The sequence below is a fragment of the Semicossyphus pulcher genome, unplaced genomic scaffold (genome assembly GCF_022749685.1).
Source record: "Semicossyphus pulcher isolate SPU_LCO1_2020_fin unplaced genomic scaffold, fSemPul1.0.p SCAF_7, whole genome shotgun sequence".
Classification (NCBI taxonomy): domain Eukaryota; kingdom Metazoa; phylum Chordata; class Actinopteri; order Labriformes; family Labridae; genus Semicossyphus; species Semicossyphus pulcher.
In genome coordinates this window covers 11,605,759-11,623,772 of record NW_027211748.1, presented here as the reverse complement: position 1 = coordinate 11,623,772, position 18,014 = coordinate 11,605,759, and positions in this window count along the sequence as shown.

Genomic DNA, 18,014 nt, shown 5'->3' with positions numbered 1-18,014 from the left:
GGGGAGCAGAGAGGGAGCACTTTAATTGGACACAGTCTCAGTGTTTTCCATTTGCATAGAAACCTGTGCAGGCAGGTACACACGCAATAAATACACACCCGTTCATTCAGGCAAACACACACTGACATCCAGGCTGAAAGTTGTCACTTCAATGGAGATGATTAATCTGCGTGCTTTGTGATTATAGCAGATCAAAATGTTTATTTCAGTGCTTCTTCTGTGTCACAAACTTCTGCAAAGGTTTCTTTGGACTCAGATCTGAAGGGGTGCATTTGATTTTCAATCGTCAGACGCTGAGAACGCACAGTACACAACAGAATTAACAGTCTTGAGCAAATACATTTACACTTCTAGCTGCATTAAAATGTAACACATTAAAATATAGGCAAAGATGCAGAGTTATTACATTTTGATGGTGATGGTTTGGAAAAAATTGAGGGTCTCCTTTGATGGTTGGGAAAGGAGTGAGAATCAATCTCTGAGCGAGAGGGGGATTAAATCTGCAGGGCACAAAAAGAAATGACACACCTGCGGATATAACACGCTGAGCCACAAGCAGGAGGATAAAACATTCAGGAGTGGGCCGCTCCGTCTGACAGTCAGTGACAGTCGCTGTCGGCTCAGGAGCTGAAAACTGGTGTTCTGTCCTTCACTCCGAGTAAAGGCTGAGCTCAGGCTGATCCCAATTCTTTCTCCCTGCCAGAAGACTTCCCAACAATCGAGCATGTTATCTTTTTTATTTTATAGGTAGCACTTTACAAAGGGCAGGTATGAGGGCTTCGCCAGAGTCCAAATGAAATGCTCCTATAATATTTAGGGTTTTAAACGTTAGAGGACCCAACTGTAGATTTAAAGTCTTTTACTCTACGCAAAAATAAACATCCCAAAACAAGGTCCAAAAAAACATTGAAAAAACTAAAAGATCCTCGAGGATTTAGCAGGTAACGACACACACTCAGAGAGAGACAGGAACACACCGGGAAGGTGAGGGTAACCAGGCACAGGTGAAACTAATCAAGGAACAGGTGAAATCAATCAGGGTGGGGCTAATTATCATACAGGAGGGAAAGCACACAAAGACAGGAAGTAAACCTACATACATATGAGGACAGAGTGACTTTCAAAGTAAAACAGGAAGTGAAAACTGAACACTAAAAAACTAAACAAGAATACACAACATTATCAGAGTTACTCTATGATAAAAAAGGAGCTGAAACAATAGATTCAATAAAAAATTACACATTAAAACATTTTTCTCTTAATTCATGAATCATATTTTAACATAATGCAGATTCTGATTTCTGTAATGATTAATTGTATTGTATCATTTGTAAACGGACATTTGTATGATACTTTGAAGTAAAACTTTAGCACATTCTGTTTATGTCTACATGTATCTTTTGCAATCAACTACATTGAACTGTCAGTTTGTAGGATGTGTATAACCCTAGGTAGTTTACATGGTTAGAACCACACCTGACATTGGTGGTGAGGTATAAATACAGGGTTGTAACAAAAGTACGACTGTAACATCATATAAGCATTTAAAGTAATAATCTCATAGATTTTCATGTTAAGTCACTATCTATCGCTGAATGAGGTAACATAATGGTGATTGAGCCTATGGCCCACTGATGAAAGCCTTTGCACTTGCAGTATTACAATCTGGGTGTCTGTGGGGACATTCGCGGAAAAAATCACAAGCAGCTCCCAGTTAGTGACGGTTTTTCCATCATCCATCATCTGGTTGGTCTGCCAGAGAGGGTAGGCGGAGCTATACAGCTACTTTCCGGCCTCTGCAAGTGTTGCGAGTAAACAGTAATCTACTATGGCTGAACAAACAAAGAAAAGATCGATGACTACAGATACAACTTCAAAAATAAGTGAAAATCCAAAGACAAAGAAACAAATTCGACGCTCAGATGAAGGCAAACATCTAAAAAGCAGTCTAAAAAGGAAAGCGACCGTCAGCGAGGAAAATCAAGAGCTACAACCGTGACAAAGGGAGCCAATCTTGGATGCCTAGTTAAAATTGGAATTTTCCTCCTGCAATTACCGTTTATCACCTTTAGGGGCGCCCAAGACAATGAAACCTTCGAGATTGTCACATTAAGCTTTACTAAATAGATCTGAATTTCCTGTTGTGGGCAGAAAAAACGAGTCCTTAATACTGCATGTGTAGTCAGTGTATTATTTCTATCATCCTTGCTGATATATAATAGGGAAACTACACATGCAGGGAGCCTGATCAGTGCAACTAATTTACATAAAATAAAAATGCACAGTAAACACAATGAAACGCCCACACAAGGCCTATCTGCTGCGAGGTGTTTCTCTTGAGCTTTCAGTAATGTTATTAACTGATACATACACTTTGAATTTCACTTATGTGCTTTTGAGGACATTCCCTTAATGACAGTGTTGCTGATGCTGCTAATTTTGATCTTTACTTTCTTTAAAAAAAAAGCCTGATGTTTAACGCCCTGGAAGACTGACTTTACATTTCTAACCTGGAATTTCTAACTTCCCAAATGGAAGTTTTAACCCATCCCTTGTCAGGATCCTATAAATAGATTAGAAAAGAATAGGAGCGCATGAACAAAATATCAGTTTAATTAAACAGAGCTGGTTCCTCTGGGGAGAACACCTTGACCACATTGTGTCGCTCACCTCATTTGCTTTTTTGTTTCTCTTGAAGACGGCGGATTTGAAAAAGAACAGAAATGAAAGCGAGGGACGAGTGGAGGCACAATTATTAGTAATATTTTCCACTCTGTTTGAACATGAACCCTTTGGCCCTTCTTTTTTTTTTTCAAATGAATTAAATGAACACAGCAGAATGAAAGAGCTAGAGGAGCTAAAAACAGCACTATTGTGAAGAGTTACAAAAGCAGGTGACCTTTAGTGATGAAACAAGAGGAGTCATTAAGCTACATGATAATTGGTACAACACGAATGTGTCCTGACGTTTGTACTCTGACCCTGCTTTTCCTCACCTGTCCACCAGGAGGCCCCAGTGTGTTCCTCATCAGCTCAAACACATTATTATGTATCTTATGTCAGTGTGTCTGTTCTATAATATACAACAGTTATTCTGACCAAGTAATCTGATTGGACAAGAGGCATTACATGAGCGCTGATATAGAGTACAACAGCACTGAGACTTTTAATGATGTGTAACTTTGTGCTGCACGTGTTTTGAATAACATTAATAAACAATAATGCAAACAGCCACAGTGGCCCCGGTATGATTTCAGTCCTCGGCCCTTTGCTGCACATCACCCCCCAACTCTCTCTTCCCCATATTTCCTGTCTCTCTTAGGCTGTCCTTAAAGGAGCACTATGGTACTTTTAAACCAAGGCCCTATTTGTGCAAATTTGTGTGTCGAAATGACTCATAGGAACAAAAACGGTCCTGTAGATAGCCTCCGCCCGTAGCTGCGATACGGCTGCAATGGCTGCAACTTAATCCAGCGCAACTACGCCCGATCAAAGTACGTCCACACGTGCTTTTTTTGCCACTGACAGGCTCAGATTGTTACTCCAGGTGTCCGACAACATTACGGAAATTATCCCTACAAAGATCGTCCTTTTTTCAAAGAGTAAGATCCTTTTAGTGTGTGACCAGAAACAGTGACATTTCTAGCTAAAGAAATTTGATGCCTGTAAATATGTTAGGTCTATTTACTTGATAGATAGTTCCTGTTTGGTCCCTGTGGTCTTTGCCGCCTCCTCCAGTTCATTTTGGGCACATAAAATAATGTGTGCAGAACAGCCCTGTTGATCAGAGGGGGAAATCCTCCGACGTGGTTACACAGTGTTGTGTAGTGGTATCATCCCTGGACACTCCTGGCCATCGAATTCAAATGCTTCATAGGGAGTATATTCAGCCATGGCTTTTGAAATGTATTCCTGCAGGCAGTCCTCTACGTAAACAAGTCATCTCTCCAACTCGAACTCACGTTTCCACCGCCCTGTTCAGATAACATCTCGCCACCCGTGGGATGTCAGAGCGAGACTTCTCCTTGAGCGAGACTTCTGTTTCTGTTTACACAAAAAGGATCTTACGCTATGCGGCGGAGGCTATCTACTGGACTATTTTTTTTCCTATGAATCATTTCGACACACAAATTTGTACAAGTAGGGCCCAGGTTTAAAAAGACCAAACTTCTCCTTTAATATAAAGTTTGCATGTTCTCCCGTGCATGCGTGGGTTCCCTCCTGGGACTCCAGCTTCCCCCCAGAGTCCAAAGACTTGCTCCTTTGTTTAATTGGTGACTCTAAAATTGCCTGTAGGCAATTGAATGGTTGTTGTTTGTCTCTGTGTCAGCCCTGTGATTGACTGTACCCCACCCCTCGCTCAATGACAGCTGGGATAGGCTCCAGCCGCCCGCGATGAACAGGATAAGCAACAGCACTCCCTCTCATGTAATATTGCTGTAATGTTTAAATAGTTATTTTTAAACACTTTATATCAGATTATATCATGCTGACATATAATTTTGACTAAGAGCTTTACTACTATGAAGTTGCACATACATTTAAAGTCAGCCCTTTATTTCAGGATAACATTATCACTTATATCCACCAGAAACTACATAAAGGCTCTCACTGTCTCGCTGTTGCAGTGAACAGAACAGCCTCTGTTTAGTTATAAATAGATGTGTGGTATTGCCATGAACGCACCTCTTGAAGAGCTGACGAGAAGTCAGTTTGGGAGCCAACTCTACTTCACAGGCGCAGAGGCTGCCAGATCTCACTCATCTGGCACGGCGCTCGTACTTCCGCTGTCAGTCTGACGCTCTCGTTCCTCTTAATAAATGTGAAGCAAGGCGCGTTTCAGACACAGAGGCATTTTCAAGGAGAAACAGGAACAGATAACAGATAAGATTGAACATTATCATTTTGGTAAACCAGAAAATTGCTGTTGGCATCCTTGACCCCCCTAAAAAGGCGTCTTTATTGGATAAATGAGCGGAGATTCACTTTCACCTCTTCCCACTTCCATCTGTTTGTCTCTTTCTCTGCTTCTGTTAAAGTCAAACTTCTGCTTTATAACACTTTTTATCCACAACAGAAGAATGAATATGACAAAAACAGACTTACTGATGCAGCAGTGCAATTACTCAGCAATGAAATATGTACACAATAAATGTATCTGAGGATAATACAGAGTTATTTTTCCTGCTAAACGGTGCGTACTGTCAAAGTTCTGCCTGTTCATTTAATGTTGTATTTCTGTTATTTTATTTGTATTTATGGAATCATATATGTGAATGTAGAGTGTGTGCACGTTTGTGTGTGAGACAGTACGGGGGACAGGATGTGTTAGCGTTTCTGTTCCTGAGGATGCATTCATTTCACTCATTTCACATGCAAATTAGCTCCATCATCAAGCCTGTGTGGAATTTAAATCACATTCACATGATTAGTGTCATTACATTTAAATCCTTATCTCCCATGATCCTCTCTGTCTACAGTGCTCACTCATGCTCTAATCACACCAAGCACATAAAATCCACGACATTAAGAAAATTCTTTCTTTGCTTCTCTGTGTCTCACTTTTATCTCCATGTAGGGCATTAAAGGAGCAGTCCGCTCCTGGAAAAAAAGCCTCTATCAGTCAAAGCTGGTGTTCTCTGTAATCGATAGAAGCAATAATATTTGAAATTGGCGCCATAGCTGTGGAGAAAGTCGTACGAAACAGCACGTGGTTTCGCCCATTCTACATTCCTACAACACCCAGCGTGCATTGCGCCCCTCACTCTGAAAGGAACGGCCAAGCAAGAGACGCTGGAGTGAAATGCTGCCATTTCGCTGCAGGCAATGGGTCAAAGTGGTACAGAATCCGAAATATGACGAGAATATACCGGTGGCTCGTCTAAAAAATCTTCAGGTCTGCAGTCTACATTTCAAACGATTTTGAACGAGACATGACATCGGGGGCGTCCTACAATGAGGAAGTGTAGTTTAGTAAACTCAAACTCACTGGCCTCTGCCAGATGACAGGTTTTATGTAGTCTGGCGGAGGTTTTCCGGGGCCTGTTGGAGAAGCGGATAGCGCCCTCCAAAGGCACAGAGCCAAATTGCATTTTTTTCCTACCTTAATGGCATTAACTCCCTATAATAGCATGTTAGGACTGAGGTTGAAAGTTGGCGAACTGGCCCTTTAATATGTCAGTCTTGAAACATGTAATAAATGTTTATTACACTTTACAATGTAGTTTTAAGCAGACAATTAGAAATGCTAAATAATCAGCTTTGTAAAATAATGAGACTGTGACAACCTGCAAAACGAAGCCCTTCCAAGTGAGATATGTTCCCCCCCCCTCATCTTTCACTCTGAAACATCCTAAAACATCCTGCTGCACTCTACAAAACTTCGACAGGTCCGAATCGGATTCAATTTAAAACCAGTGAGGTCTTATTGATCCTGCAGCCATGTTTACCGTGGCCTCCTGTCAAAATGTGACCATCGGCCGTCTTGTGATATGATTTGTGCTCAGCCAATCATAGTGCTTGCTCATGCGGTTACCCCTGCCTTGCAGCAGAATCTGACCTTGTGTGGAACGGAAAGAGGCCCCTTTAGAAAATTGGGCGGAACACTTTATATTTTGTTAACACCATTGCAGAAATGTTCACTGGACACACGTAAAAGATCCAGACAAAAAGTGTTAAAATAAGTGACCAAGTTTTCTTTTCATACCTGCCAACCTGCATCTTAAATGATTGCATTATTGCATTACTGTAATGGTATTTCAATGGAAAATAAAATGGTTGAGTTATCTTAACAATTTTTTAATCGCATTTCAAGGTTTAAATCACCTGAACTGGAACGTGGGATCTGTACTTTTTGATCAATGGCCTGTCAGAGGTTGCACTCGAACTCAGGGCAGAAGGAGTAATCCTTGATGAACGAGCTGGGTGCTCATGGGTCAGCTAATGGGTCACTACTCCTTTAGGGAATTGTTTGCAGTTTGAGAGCTAAGACTTACTATTACTTTCATATTTTTATAAAATTAAGGGCATCCAGTTAGCTCAATGGATAGAGACACCTGTCTTTTGTATCTAAGATTACTTTTGCACAACGGTTCGATTCCCAACGCAACCATCCATCATAGAATGTGGTCTCGAGGCCGGGAGGTCCAGGTTTCGAAGCTATGCATGGACTTGGATGTTCTCTCCATGGTTAGGTAAATAGGGACCAAAGGAAGAACCCTGCTGTGTTATATTTCTTGACTAAAACTACACCGCCAGAACATCAAAGTACCTCATTTTAGTTGCTTTCCCCTTTTTGTTTGACTCTGACTAATAGTCAGTGACAGACCCCTCTCCTGGTTCGGGCGGGTTCTAAAAGAAGTGAAATGAAGTGTGGGGACACCTGAGATTACTTCAGCTCGCCTGCTCAGTAGATCTTTAATTAGAAACAAGAAAGAATGTTTTCATGTTTAATTAAGTAAAGAAATGAATGCTTCCTCTTTTATTTAGAGGCTGGCTGCCTTTCTTAGGTAATCACACCACCAAAAGTGTCCAACGCTACAGCACATTAAACCCACCTATCCAACTAGATGACTAAAATCATCTCTTCATCGGCCCTGCATCCACACAGACAAACTGTTACATCTCTGATTACAATAATATTAATATATAGTATAATATATACCTAATACAGTCTGTATACGTAGTGTAGCACCATGGTTCTCAACTGGTGGGTTGGGACCCAAAAGTGGGCTGCGGAGCTGTTTTCAGTGGGTCGTGGAGGTGTGCTTTTATTTTAAAGAACATGCGGACGTGCAGTGGAAGTGTAGTTTATTCACACTCCATGCATCCACTGGGTAATCCCAGCTACAGTGACGTTCTTGAAACTTGATGATCTCGACAGTAGTGACGTTTATGTTGCATTTTTTAAATGTATGTCTGTTGAAAAAAGGGCTGTTAATTGAATGAACTGTAGAGGGGATGTTTTCCTCACACCGCTACCGGCTGCTCATTTTGGTTGACTGTAATACTGTTGTGTTTTGTCATGTTGTGATGTTTTGTTCCGTCTCAGGTCCAAACTGCACCATTTTTTATACATTTTTATTTGAGAAATGTCAGAAATTTGGGTTGCCATTTGTCATTAAGGAGGTGGTTGTGGGTCCTGAGGCTAGACCAGATGAGAACCACTGGTGTTGAACATTTCACATCATTAATGAAGGTAAGGCAGCCTAAATCGATAACTTTATCGACTTCATTAGCGCTAATTAGCAAATGTTAGCATGCTAAAAAGGCAGAACTAAAATGTTAAACATGATGAAAATTGTACTTTCCTATTATTGCCATTATATCATGGTCATTGGAAACGTGTTTTAGTTAACATTGAGGCTATAATGTTTGATGTTTGATTGAAACTTGCTAGCAAAAGTGTTAACTAGTCGAGATTCTCCTTTTTCACTGTTACAATCTGTATAAACCAGACGTTCTATATTTGTATTATTGTTAAACAGTAGGAAGTCTCATTGATGGATGTGCACTGAATACTCTTCCTTTTGTTGATGCCCTCTGCTCTGTGACGAACAGAGTTCCTCATTCAAAGCAGGCTTGCTGCTTTCGCTGCGTTTGGAAGGCAGAGTGACTCTGTCTTAAATCCTGTTGTGGCTCTGAAATGGAATAAGCTTCCCTGACTACAGCTGGTATGTTATTATTCATCCTCCATATAGGCTGCATGCTGACTTTTTACTCAATAGCCACTTTAACACGGCAAAGCAAAACAGGGCTTACAGTGCTAAGCATAACTAAGTTGTTGATAAAAAAGGGATTAAAATCCACATTTAGTTCAGTATCAGATCCAGCCGGATGTAAATACAGACGCCGTTGCCCGGGGCTTTTGCTCAGGAAGATGCGCAGAAGCATAAATAAAGAATAAGACCTTTTTAGCCTTGTTTTGACAACATAGTAGGAAGAAGAATATTGGGAGCAGCTGAGGCCACAGCAGACACAGGCGGAGGTTATCTAAATGTGATTGAAATCATTTCTTACCATCAAATTTTCATGAAGTAGTCCGCTTTCTCCGGCCCATAAATGACAATGAAGTAATGAATGGCTGTACAATATGGGAAATGTCTCTGGCATTGCATTTATTTCTCCATGAATGTTTCCTGCAAGAGGTAAATAAAATGAAAACTCAGTGAAGCAGCAGAGAGTGCCGGGCTCCGCACAGTGCAGCTTGTTTTATTGCGTCTTGCATGGAAAAAGCTGTTTAAAATAATCCAGCTGTTCCATGAAAAACATGGCCGTCATTTGCAGCCTGGGAACAATAAACAATATGTTGTAGTGTCAACGTATTTTACAGCAAGTCTTATGCCCTGATCCAATTTTTCAGATTGGAAGATTCTTGGTATTTATGAGCTGATATTTTTGCTGCTCAAAAAACATAAAAATTGCATTGTAAAATATATGTACAGATGCATCATGGGACAAAGCTTCTGTGAGAAACAGCACAGTGTAGGAAAGATCCCATCCATACAGGTTTCCCCCCGAAACCAGTGTTAGTAGTGGATTTAACACAATCAATGCAGCCCGACATTGTTGTGATCACTACCATTGTGACCAACTGCCTGTACCATTAGGCTAGCAGTCAAAATCATCCATTACAAACATATTTGAAGCAACTTTCATAGACAGGTGGGATGTTAGCAGAACACTGTCGCCACAGTTAGGCCGGAGATATACTTGCTGCTTAACCTTGTGTTCGCGTACACATACTTGTTCACATACTTGTTCACATACTTGTGTATGCACTACTCCTGTTACTGGAGGATACCTCTAGAGGGCACACCAGGGAGCTCAGGCTGTATGCAACTACCATATGTGCGGGATGTGAACAACAAACATGGCGACACCCAAAGAGGTTCTCAATTGGAACTTATCTGTTGCCAGCTATATTGATGTAACAGGGTCATGAATATCCAGTATTTTCACAGTTGCTGTTTATAATTACACAAAATATACCTGGTGTTGAGTGTGTGAAAGAAAATACCTCAGCGCTCCATTTGGTCCTGTTGTTTATGGCTCCTCCTTCATCTCTGTTTCTTCTTCTTTGGTTTTTGTTTTATATCCCTTTTGGCGCCCTCCCCTCTCCCCTTTTGTTAAATTCCCTTGTGGGAGAGGTGAGTGTCCATTGTTTAGCTGAAGCTATTGTTTTATCTATTGTATTATTTATGGTATTCTTTGTGTATATTTTTATTTCCTACAATGTCCGACCGTGTTTATTGTTACTTGTCGATGTGATCATTTAATTTGAAAATCCTGTTAATGTCAAATTTATCGTCCGTGAGCTAGCTTGCGCGGTACGTTAAGCTAAATTGCGGGCCGCCATTTTAAGCTAACTTGTGTGATTTCATTTTGTCTGTAGAAGAGCTGGAGCGGGCTGGGAGATGTGACGGAGGTTCTGTCTCTTTTTCTGTTTACCATTGGCAGAATAAATTCACTGAAAGAGTCCCGGTGTCAAAGCCTCATTAACACAACACAACACAACACAACACAACGCAGAAGTCCACCGTTCACATGACAGGCATGTTTGTGGCTGTGTATTGGCAATGACACATCATACATATGTGTGTAATTGCGATTTGGTGTATCAGCTTCAAAACTTACCGCCATTGTTGTCCCTGCTGCTGTTGACCCTGTCACATCATGTGCGTACTGCATATCACATACACGTAGCATTCATTTTTGAGGTAGGCTCAGCTGACGCTCCAAACAAACGCAGGGAACATGCGGCAGCCATCATGCATACGCAAACGCATAGTTAGCAGCAAGTATTTCTCCGGCTTAACACTAATAAAGTGTTAGGTTTCCAAAAAACAGACAGTGTTTATGTTAGAATATGGTACTGCAAGGAATGAATGAAGTCAGTTACTTGACATAGAGCAGTTAAAATAACCTTCACACTTTGACTTTTGGTCTCACATGGGACGTGAATCCATCCACACTTTTGACTTCCAGGTGTGGACTGTCTCGTTCTTAATATAATCTTACCTGACTTTCTCCTTTACTTTGCTCCTACCATAATTAATAAGGCCGCGAAGTGTCATCACCTTAATGTAAATATGGAATATGCTTCATTCCCACTTACCTTTAGAGGATAATTGCCTCCTCAGCTGACAAGGAGGTAGAGTAGGGCCCTGCTAACTCATATCTCCTGATGCTAACTAACAACATCCAGTTCATCGGCTGATAACACCTGTACCAGCTTATGGAATAGGGGTTTTAGCAGACTGATAGCATGAAGTGTTGTTGAGTTAACTCTTTTATGTCATAAGCTATCCTGAAAAATCTTCAGGTAGATCATTTACAATACTGCAGTTGTGCAAGTTCAATATCTTTAAATACAACTGTGCTCCAACTGTTGAATATTTTTGGAATAACTGAATAAATCAAGAGAATTCTGCAGGTGAGTTGTGGAAAAACAATGGTTGCTGCAGCTTCAGTAAATCACTGGTGGTTTCATCCCCGGCTTCTCCTGCAAACATGCAGGAGTGTATCTGAACACTGAATTGCTAATAATTTATGTGTGTTGGGAAAAAAGTAAGTCGCTTTGGACCAAGGTGCCTGCAAAATGAATGTAATGAAAGTTAAACTGGAGCTGCTGCACAAGAAAAAGTATGTGCAGAAGGTCCAGGAGAAATATTTTCTCACTTTTTAGTAGGTGGAAGCTACTGTATGTACAGGTATGTTGTTAGCAGAGACACACATGTAAATACAGTGTTTCTTTGTTGTCTTTAGGAGCATATTTGTATGACCTTGTATAGGAGGAAATTCGCTGTTACCCTGCACACATGTTAACCATTGTGTTTGTGACCCCCGTTCTACCCCCGCCTCTGGGAGAGTAGGGAGAGTAATAATCTGATTACATGTAATTTGACTACTTGGGCAGGAGTAATCGGATTACAAGTAATCCGATACAAGTAATCCGATTACATTAATAAAAGTAATTTGATTATCAGTCATTTGTTTTCTCTGGTTAAAGTAATTGAATTTCTAGTAATTTGATTAATTTGGTGACAGTAATATGATTACAAGTAATTTGATTACATTTTTAAAAGTAATTTAATCACCACTAATTTCATTAATTTGTTAAACTAACTTCTAGTAATTCAAATCTGACCTCTGCCAACATTTCCAATTCCACCACCGTCATTTAACAATAAAATTATGCTCAACTGAAACGATTTCACAACTTAAAATGAACACACTAAGGCATTGCAAGCAGACAGCTCAATGGATAGAGCGCCTGACCCTTGAATTAAGGGGCACATTCAGACCTGGGTTTGAAGCTGATCTCTGCCAACATTTCCAATTCCACCGCAGGTATTTAACAATACATCACGCACAACTGAAATGATTTTAAAAATAAAAATAAAACTCAGGACAAGCAGATAGCTCAGTGGTTCAGTGCCTGACCCTTGAAACGAGGGGTGCGTTCAGGCCTGGGTTCAAGTCTGACCTCTGCCAGCATTTCTATTTCCACCACCGTCATTTAACAATACAGTTATGCACCTGAAGCAGGGCACGCAGACAGCTCAATGGATAGAGCGCCTGACCCTTGAATTAAAGGGCACGTTCGGACCTGGTTCCAAATGAACCCACGAAATGCAAGTAAGAAGAAACAAATTGCACAAGTTTAAGTTTATCCTGTTAAGAAATGTTGTAATTGTTGTTATTCATGTAATATATCAGTTTAAAGCTCTTTTTTTGCTCTTTATGATGGAGCTATCCATACACACATTAGATCACTATGAAGGTAGTTATAAGGGCATTTGCAGAGGCATGCAGAATTTGCCCTATTAAAGCGTTAGAGGTCAAAGGTCAAATTCTGTTGTCCTCAGAGTCATGAAAATTCGACTGGTAAATAGAATATAATCTAAGCTTTACAATGATATATGACTTCATGCTATTCTGTGTATTAACCTCTTTTATATTGGCTCCTTATCAAAAATGACAAATAAAACATGAAAAATTGTAATGATGGCGGGATTAAAAAAGGAGTGATAGCACATAGAAAGCTACCATTGCTGCAATGCTATCATTCATTTTCCAACAGGGACAGGGACATAGACCTTTATAAAAATCACTATGAGACATGGTCCCTCCAAATTAGCCCGATGGCCAAATTCTGGAGGTCTGGCTCATGGACTAATAGTGTCGGAAACAGGGAGGAGAGAGTGGGGTTGACACGCGGCAGAGGGCCAAGGGCCTGGGGCCGCTGCATCGGGGACCGTGGCCTCCGTACATGGGACGTGCAATTCAACCGCTCAGCTAAACCAGCGCCTCTCTCATAGTTTTTTTGAATAAAAATCAAGAGTATTTTGAACATTAGGAGGGTAAAGGACACTTTTAAACATGGTGCTGTTATATTCACCCAGAAGTACAGTTTTTTTAAACACATTTCACAATGTGAAAAAGAAAAGCTGTAACAACAAGTGGAAACTCTCTTTTGATTTTTCTCACACCTCTATGTTTCTGAAGCTGTGATTTTATAACTGTGTTTATCTTGTCCTGGGGGTTTTCTCGCAGAGCATTTCTAATTAGCTCAACATGATGATCCCTGCGATAATCTCTGAAGTCTGTTCATCAGCTGTGACAGCTAACATCAGTTTCTCTCTCTATACCTGGCTAATGGCACCCTCTGGATCTCTATCTAGGCCAGTGTTTTACCATTCTGCCCACACACTCTTCTTTCACACAAACACTCACAATTATTATCCTGTTTGTAGTGAAGCCTGGGGTATTTTTGCTCACCTCCTGTGGTGTGAGTACACTCTGACTACTGTGTCATTCCTATGATTGTAAGAAAGTGTGCATGCATACAAACACATACACAGACACTCATACACACACACGTGACTCACTAAGAATAAAATACAGCATTTCTTCAGGCTCCTTTCTTTTTCAAAACCTGACAAACACATCAGCAAACAAATCAGCAACATTAAGAAAACAAATTTTCTACAATTTTGCTGCTGTTTGAGATTATTTCTTCTACAGCTAAAATTTCCTGCAAATGTTTTCCTTCACTAATGCAAAATAGCAGATGGCTTCTGTTTCCACACAGTTTTTCTTTTGCAGTCCAGCTGCTGATCAGCAGATCCTGATAGATTCATCCTCTACACCTCCACTGCTGTGTTCGTGAAGATGTTCCCTGAGAAAAAACAACTGCTGCCTTCATTCAGTCCCAAAAACAACATAAAAAAAACACCTCACTCTTCAGTCAGTGTTGGCAGAAAAGGTTTTACCATTTGATGACAGGTGGGGAAATGTTAGGTTAAACTAAAGAAGGCATTCATATCTTTCAGTTGCAATCTTGGCATTTCATGTGGCAAGACTATTGGAACTCAGAACACATGGTAGTCTTGTGTATTACCATAAGTATATGTTGAAATAAACTGGGCTTGCAGTGCTAAGGATAACCTTGGACATGGGGCCTTGGTAGCCATATGGTTAAGCATTCATAACATATCCACAAGACTCTCTGAATGTAAAAATATCTGGGAATAATGACTATGTCTACATATAAATAGAAAAACATTATTAATAATACAAATCAGAACACTACCAACAAATTAGTGTATCAGCAAACTAAATCAGGTCGATATTATGCCCCCCTTACTTCATTTTATGCAACTACAATCTCTGCAGCAATCTCTATGGTTCTTCTGTGCTGACTTAAAATTAAGACCAAAGAAATAATAAAAAAATCAAACTAACCAATTTTTTGTTTACCACGAATACCACTGACAGGTTAACAGGGATGAGGTTATGAAGTGTGCAGATGTGATTGATTTTGTGTGGGACAAACTTTAAATAATTACACCATGCAACAATTTTAGCCTATGTATTTTTTCTGTACTAAAGGATACCCCCCATTTCCGCTCTTGATCAAGGATTAGCCAAGTAACCCTTCCTGCAATTAAAAGAGATCACCACCATCACTGTATTGTTGTAATGCAGCTTCCAGCCACCAGCGGCAGCACTGAGCACCGTGATACCATGCAGATCGCTGTGTCGCCTCATTAAACTGAATGGTACGATTTTATGTCACTGAGCTGCTTAAATGCAAATCTCTCGCACATTATTGGTAGGCTTGTGTTTTTGTGTCTTCTTCTTCCGAAGACTTCCGAGAAGTTTATATTTTCTCCGGTGAGTTTCCACATTTTTTTCCTCGTTGAGTATGGACTGACGGTGTGACGGCTGCGGTGGAGGCATGGCATGGCTTGGTGACGTAATTCAGGAACGTTAGGCTAATGTTGACGTTACTGTTAGCAGTTAACTTATACAGTCTATGGTTAGCCCTTTACCGCTACCTTTAAACATATCTTCCAGTTGAGTTACCTGGAATGACAGTATGTTTCAAATTTCTTCATGGTATTATTATTGTTGTGGATATAATTGTTGAACCAGTAAAATTCATTACTTCGCAAATGTCCTGTCTCAAGCAACAACGGCAAGCCTTATTCACTTAACGCTAGCTTGTTAAAGCTAACGTCACCTGTCAACATAAGCAAAGTAAGCTATTAGCTAGCTTGTTTTTTAATTATCACACACCATACGTGAGCATATGACCGAACTGCGTTTTTAGTGCTGTTCTGTATCATCATAATGAAATGTTAGCAGGTGTACAGGTGTCTTCTTTTCAAAACCCTATGCACCGTAAAACCTCCAGAAGTTGTCATTATAGCGCTTTACAGGAACAGTTAATCCAAAGGTGTGTCCACTTGAAACTTTAGGCGTCATCATTATTGACTGATAGTTTAGTCGATAAAATATTTCTGCAATGGCAAGAGGTAGGCTATATTTTGGAGCTGTCGCCTTAAATTCAATTTTCTACAATTGATAAACCGAAGAGACACAAACACTTCTCACTAGCAAACCATGATATTTGCCGATCAGTTTAGATATATAAGGCCCGTCCTAATGTCATTTAATATGTCAGATTTTTCTCCCTCATTACCAACTTTTGTAGAAACCAAAGAGGGGTGTACTTTTAAGTCATTGGCCATTATTTTTTTTAGCATAATAGGATAAGAGTTAATTTTTCTAGCACAGTCTAACATTATTAGAAAGTATAATTAAAGTGTACAATTAAAGTGCAGTGAGAGAGTTACAATTAAAAACACACAGTTCTGTTGAGTAAACTAAAGTGTATTTTTTGGCATTTTCAATTAAATGCTTCTTTCAAAAGTTTAAGAAAAACAAACTTTGACTTTGATTGTCTATCTGAAAAAAACATTTTAAGTCATGTCATATTTTATCAATATGGCACAATGTATATAAACTAAGCAATTAGTCTAATCTTTTAATCCGAAAAAAAAATTGGACCATTAAAGAAAATTATGATGCAGCCTCTGTCAGCTGTATGACTGTATATATTTTAAAGATACATTTTTTCTGTGTGTTTTATTCTCTCCAGGTGATGTTGGTGCATACTCAAGTCCTGGAGCGCAGGATTCACGGCACAGCTTCATGTTCTCTCTGGGTAAAATATGATGCAGACTGTATATGAGCAGCATGGAGAGAAGGCAACCACTAGAGGCTGCACTAGCAAAGACATGGATACATAGATCAATAATGAGGGAGAGAAAGACACCGGAGTCAGTGGAGAAACTGCAAAAAAGAGATGGGGAGAAAGCATGCAGTTCAGTACAGCAAGAATGACTGACAGAGTGAAGAGGGAGTAGGAGTGAGCATCGTACCAGCAGACAACCTGAGAGAGAGAGAGAGAGCATCTCATCTCACTAGAGAGAGAGGGAGAGAGAGAGAGAGCGAGAGAGAGAGTGGAGCAGCACTCAGCCACGTTGCCTGTCCTCATATTTCCCTCTGCAGCTCTGTGAGGCAGAGTGAGCGGCGGAGAGGAGAGAGCACATCTGAGTCTCGTGGAAACAGCAGGACCGCGTACCACTTGGCCGAGAGATCGATGCGCTTACGACGAGCCACACAGGAAGGGTGAGCGGCCCGCAGGACGTCCGTGTGCTGCCACAGAGAGAGAGAGAGAGAAAGAGAGAGTAGCCAAAGGGACAGAGGGAGTGAGGAGAGCGACACTGGAAGAAGATTACCCAAGGCCAATTTTAAACCTTTCAGCTGGTCACTCAGAGCAGGTGAGTCAACTTGTGCTGTGTGGATGGAAACCCGGCAGGTGCATTCTGCTTGTGACAAGAGTGTGTATGTGTGTCAGTCTCGTATCTTCACTCATGCACAGTTGTGTATTAATTTCCCCGGCTTTTTGCTGTTGTAGTTTGTGCATCATTTGCAAGACAGCGTGTATTTTTAGTCATAGCCAGGTGAATAAGTGTGGAACCTCACTATCAATCAAGCCGTTATCATGCTGAGCAGAGAGGAACACAACAATAGCTGCTTAACGACCCTCTCCTGCTGGGTTGTGCGTTTTTGTGTGTGTGCTTTTGTAGTTGAAGTGCATTTGTGTGTGTATTGTTGTAACAGGTAAAACATGTCTGAATTGCAGGCTCTGGGGCAAATTAATAGAGTCATTATAAAAGCTTGCGTTGAGAAAATTAAGTGGAGTGGTGGACGCTGGTGCACGGCAATTTGTCACAACTGTCAAGGAAAGGATGCTTACTTAAAGCGCCTGATCATATATTCCTAATATAGACAACTTATTGTGTCGGATAAAAGATTTTCCTCCTCTTGTGATGTTGCTGCTGAGTTTGGATGAACATTTAGATTTTGGAATTGGCATAAAATATAGTTAAACTAATACAACAGGAATAGACTGGTTATTAAGAAAAAGTGACTTTAATTAGATAAAAACATCTTGAATTTTGTTTAAGTATGTGTATACTGTGGTACGTTAAGCTCTGACTAAATGAAGTTGTAATAGTTTCCAGTTGTTCCAAGTTGTCTATCTGGTTTTAATAGATAATAGAACATCTGCATGTAAACTTGGTAATTCCTACAGCATTTTAGCTTTTTTTGCAATAATTGAAAAGCTTTGGGTAATTGCTTTTTTAAGTCCAACT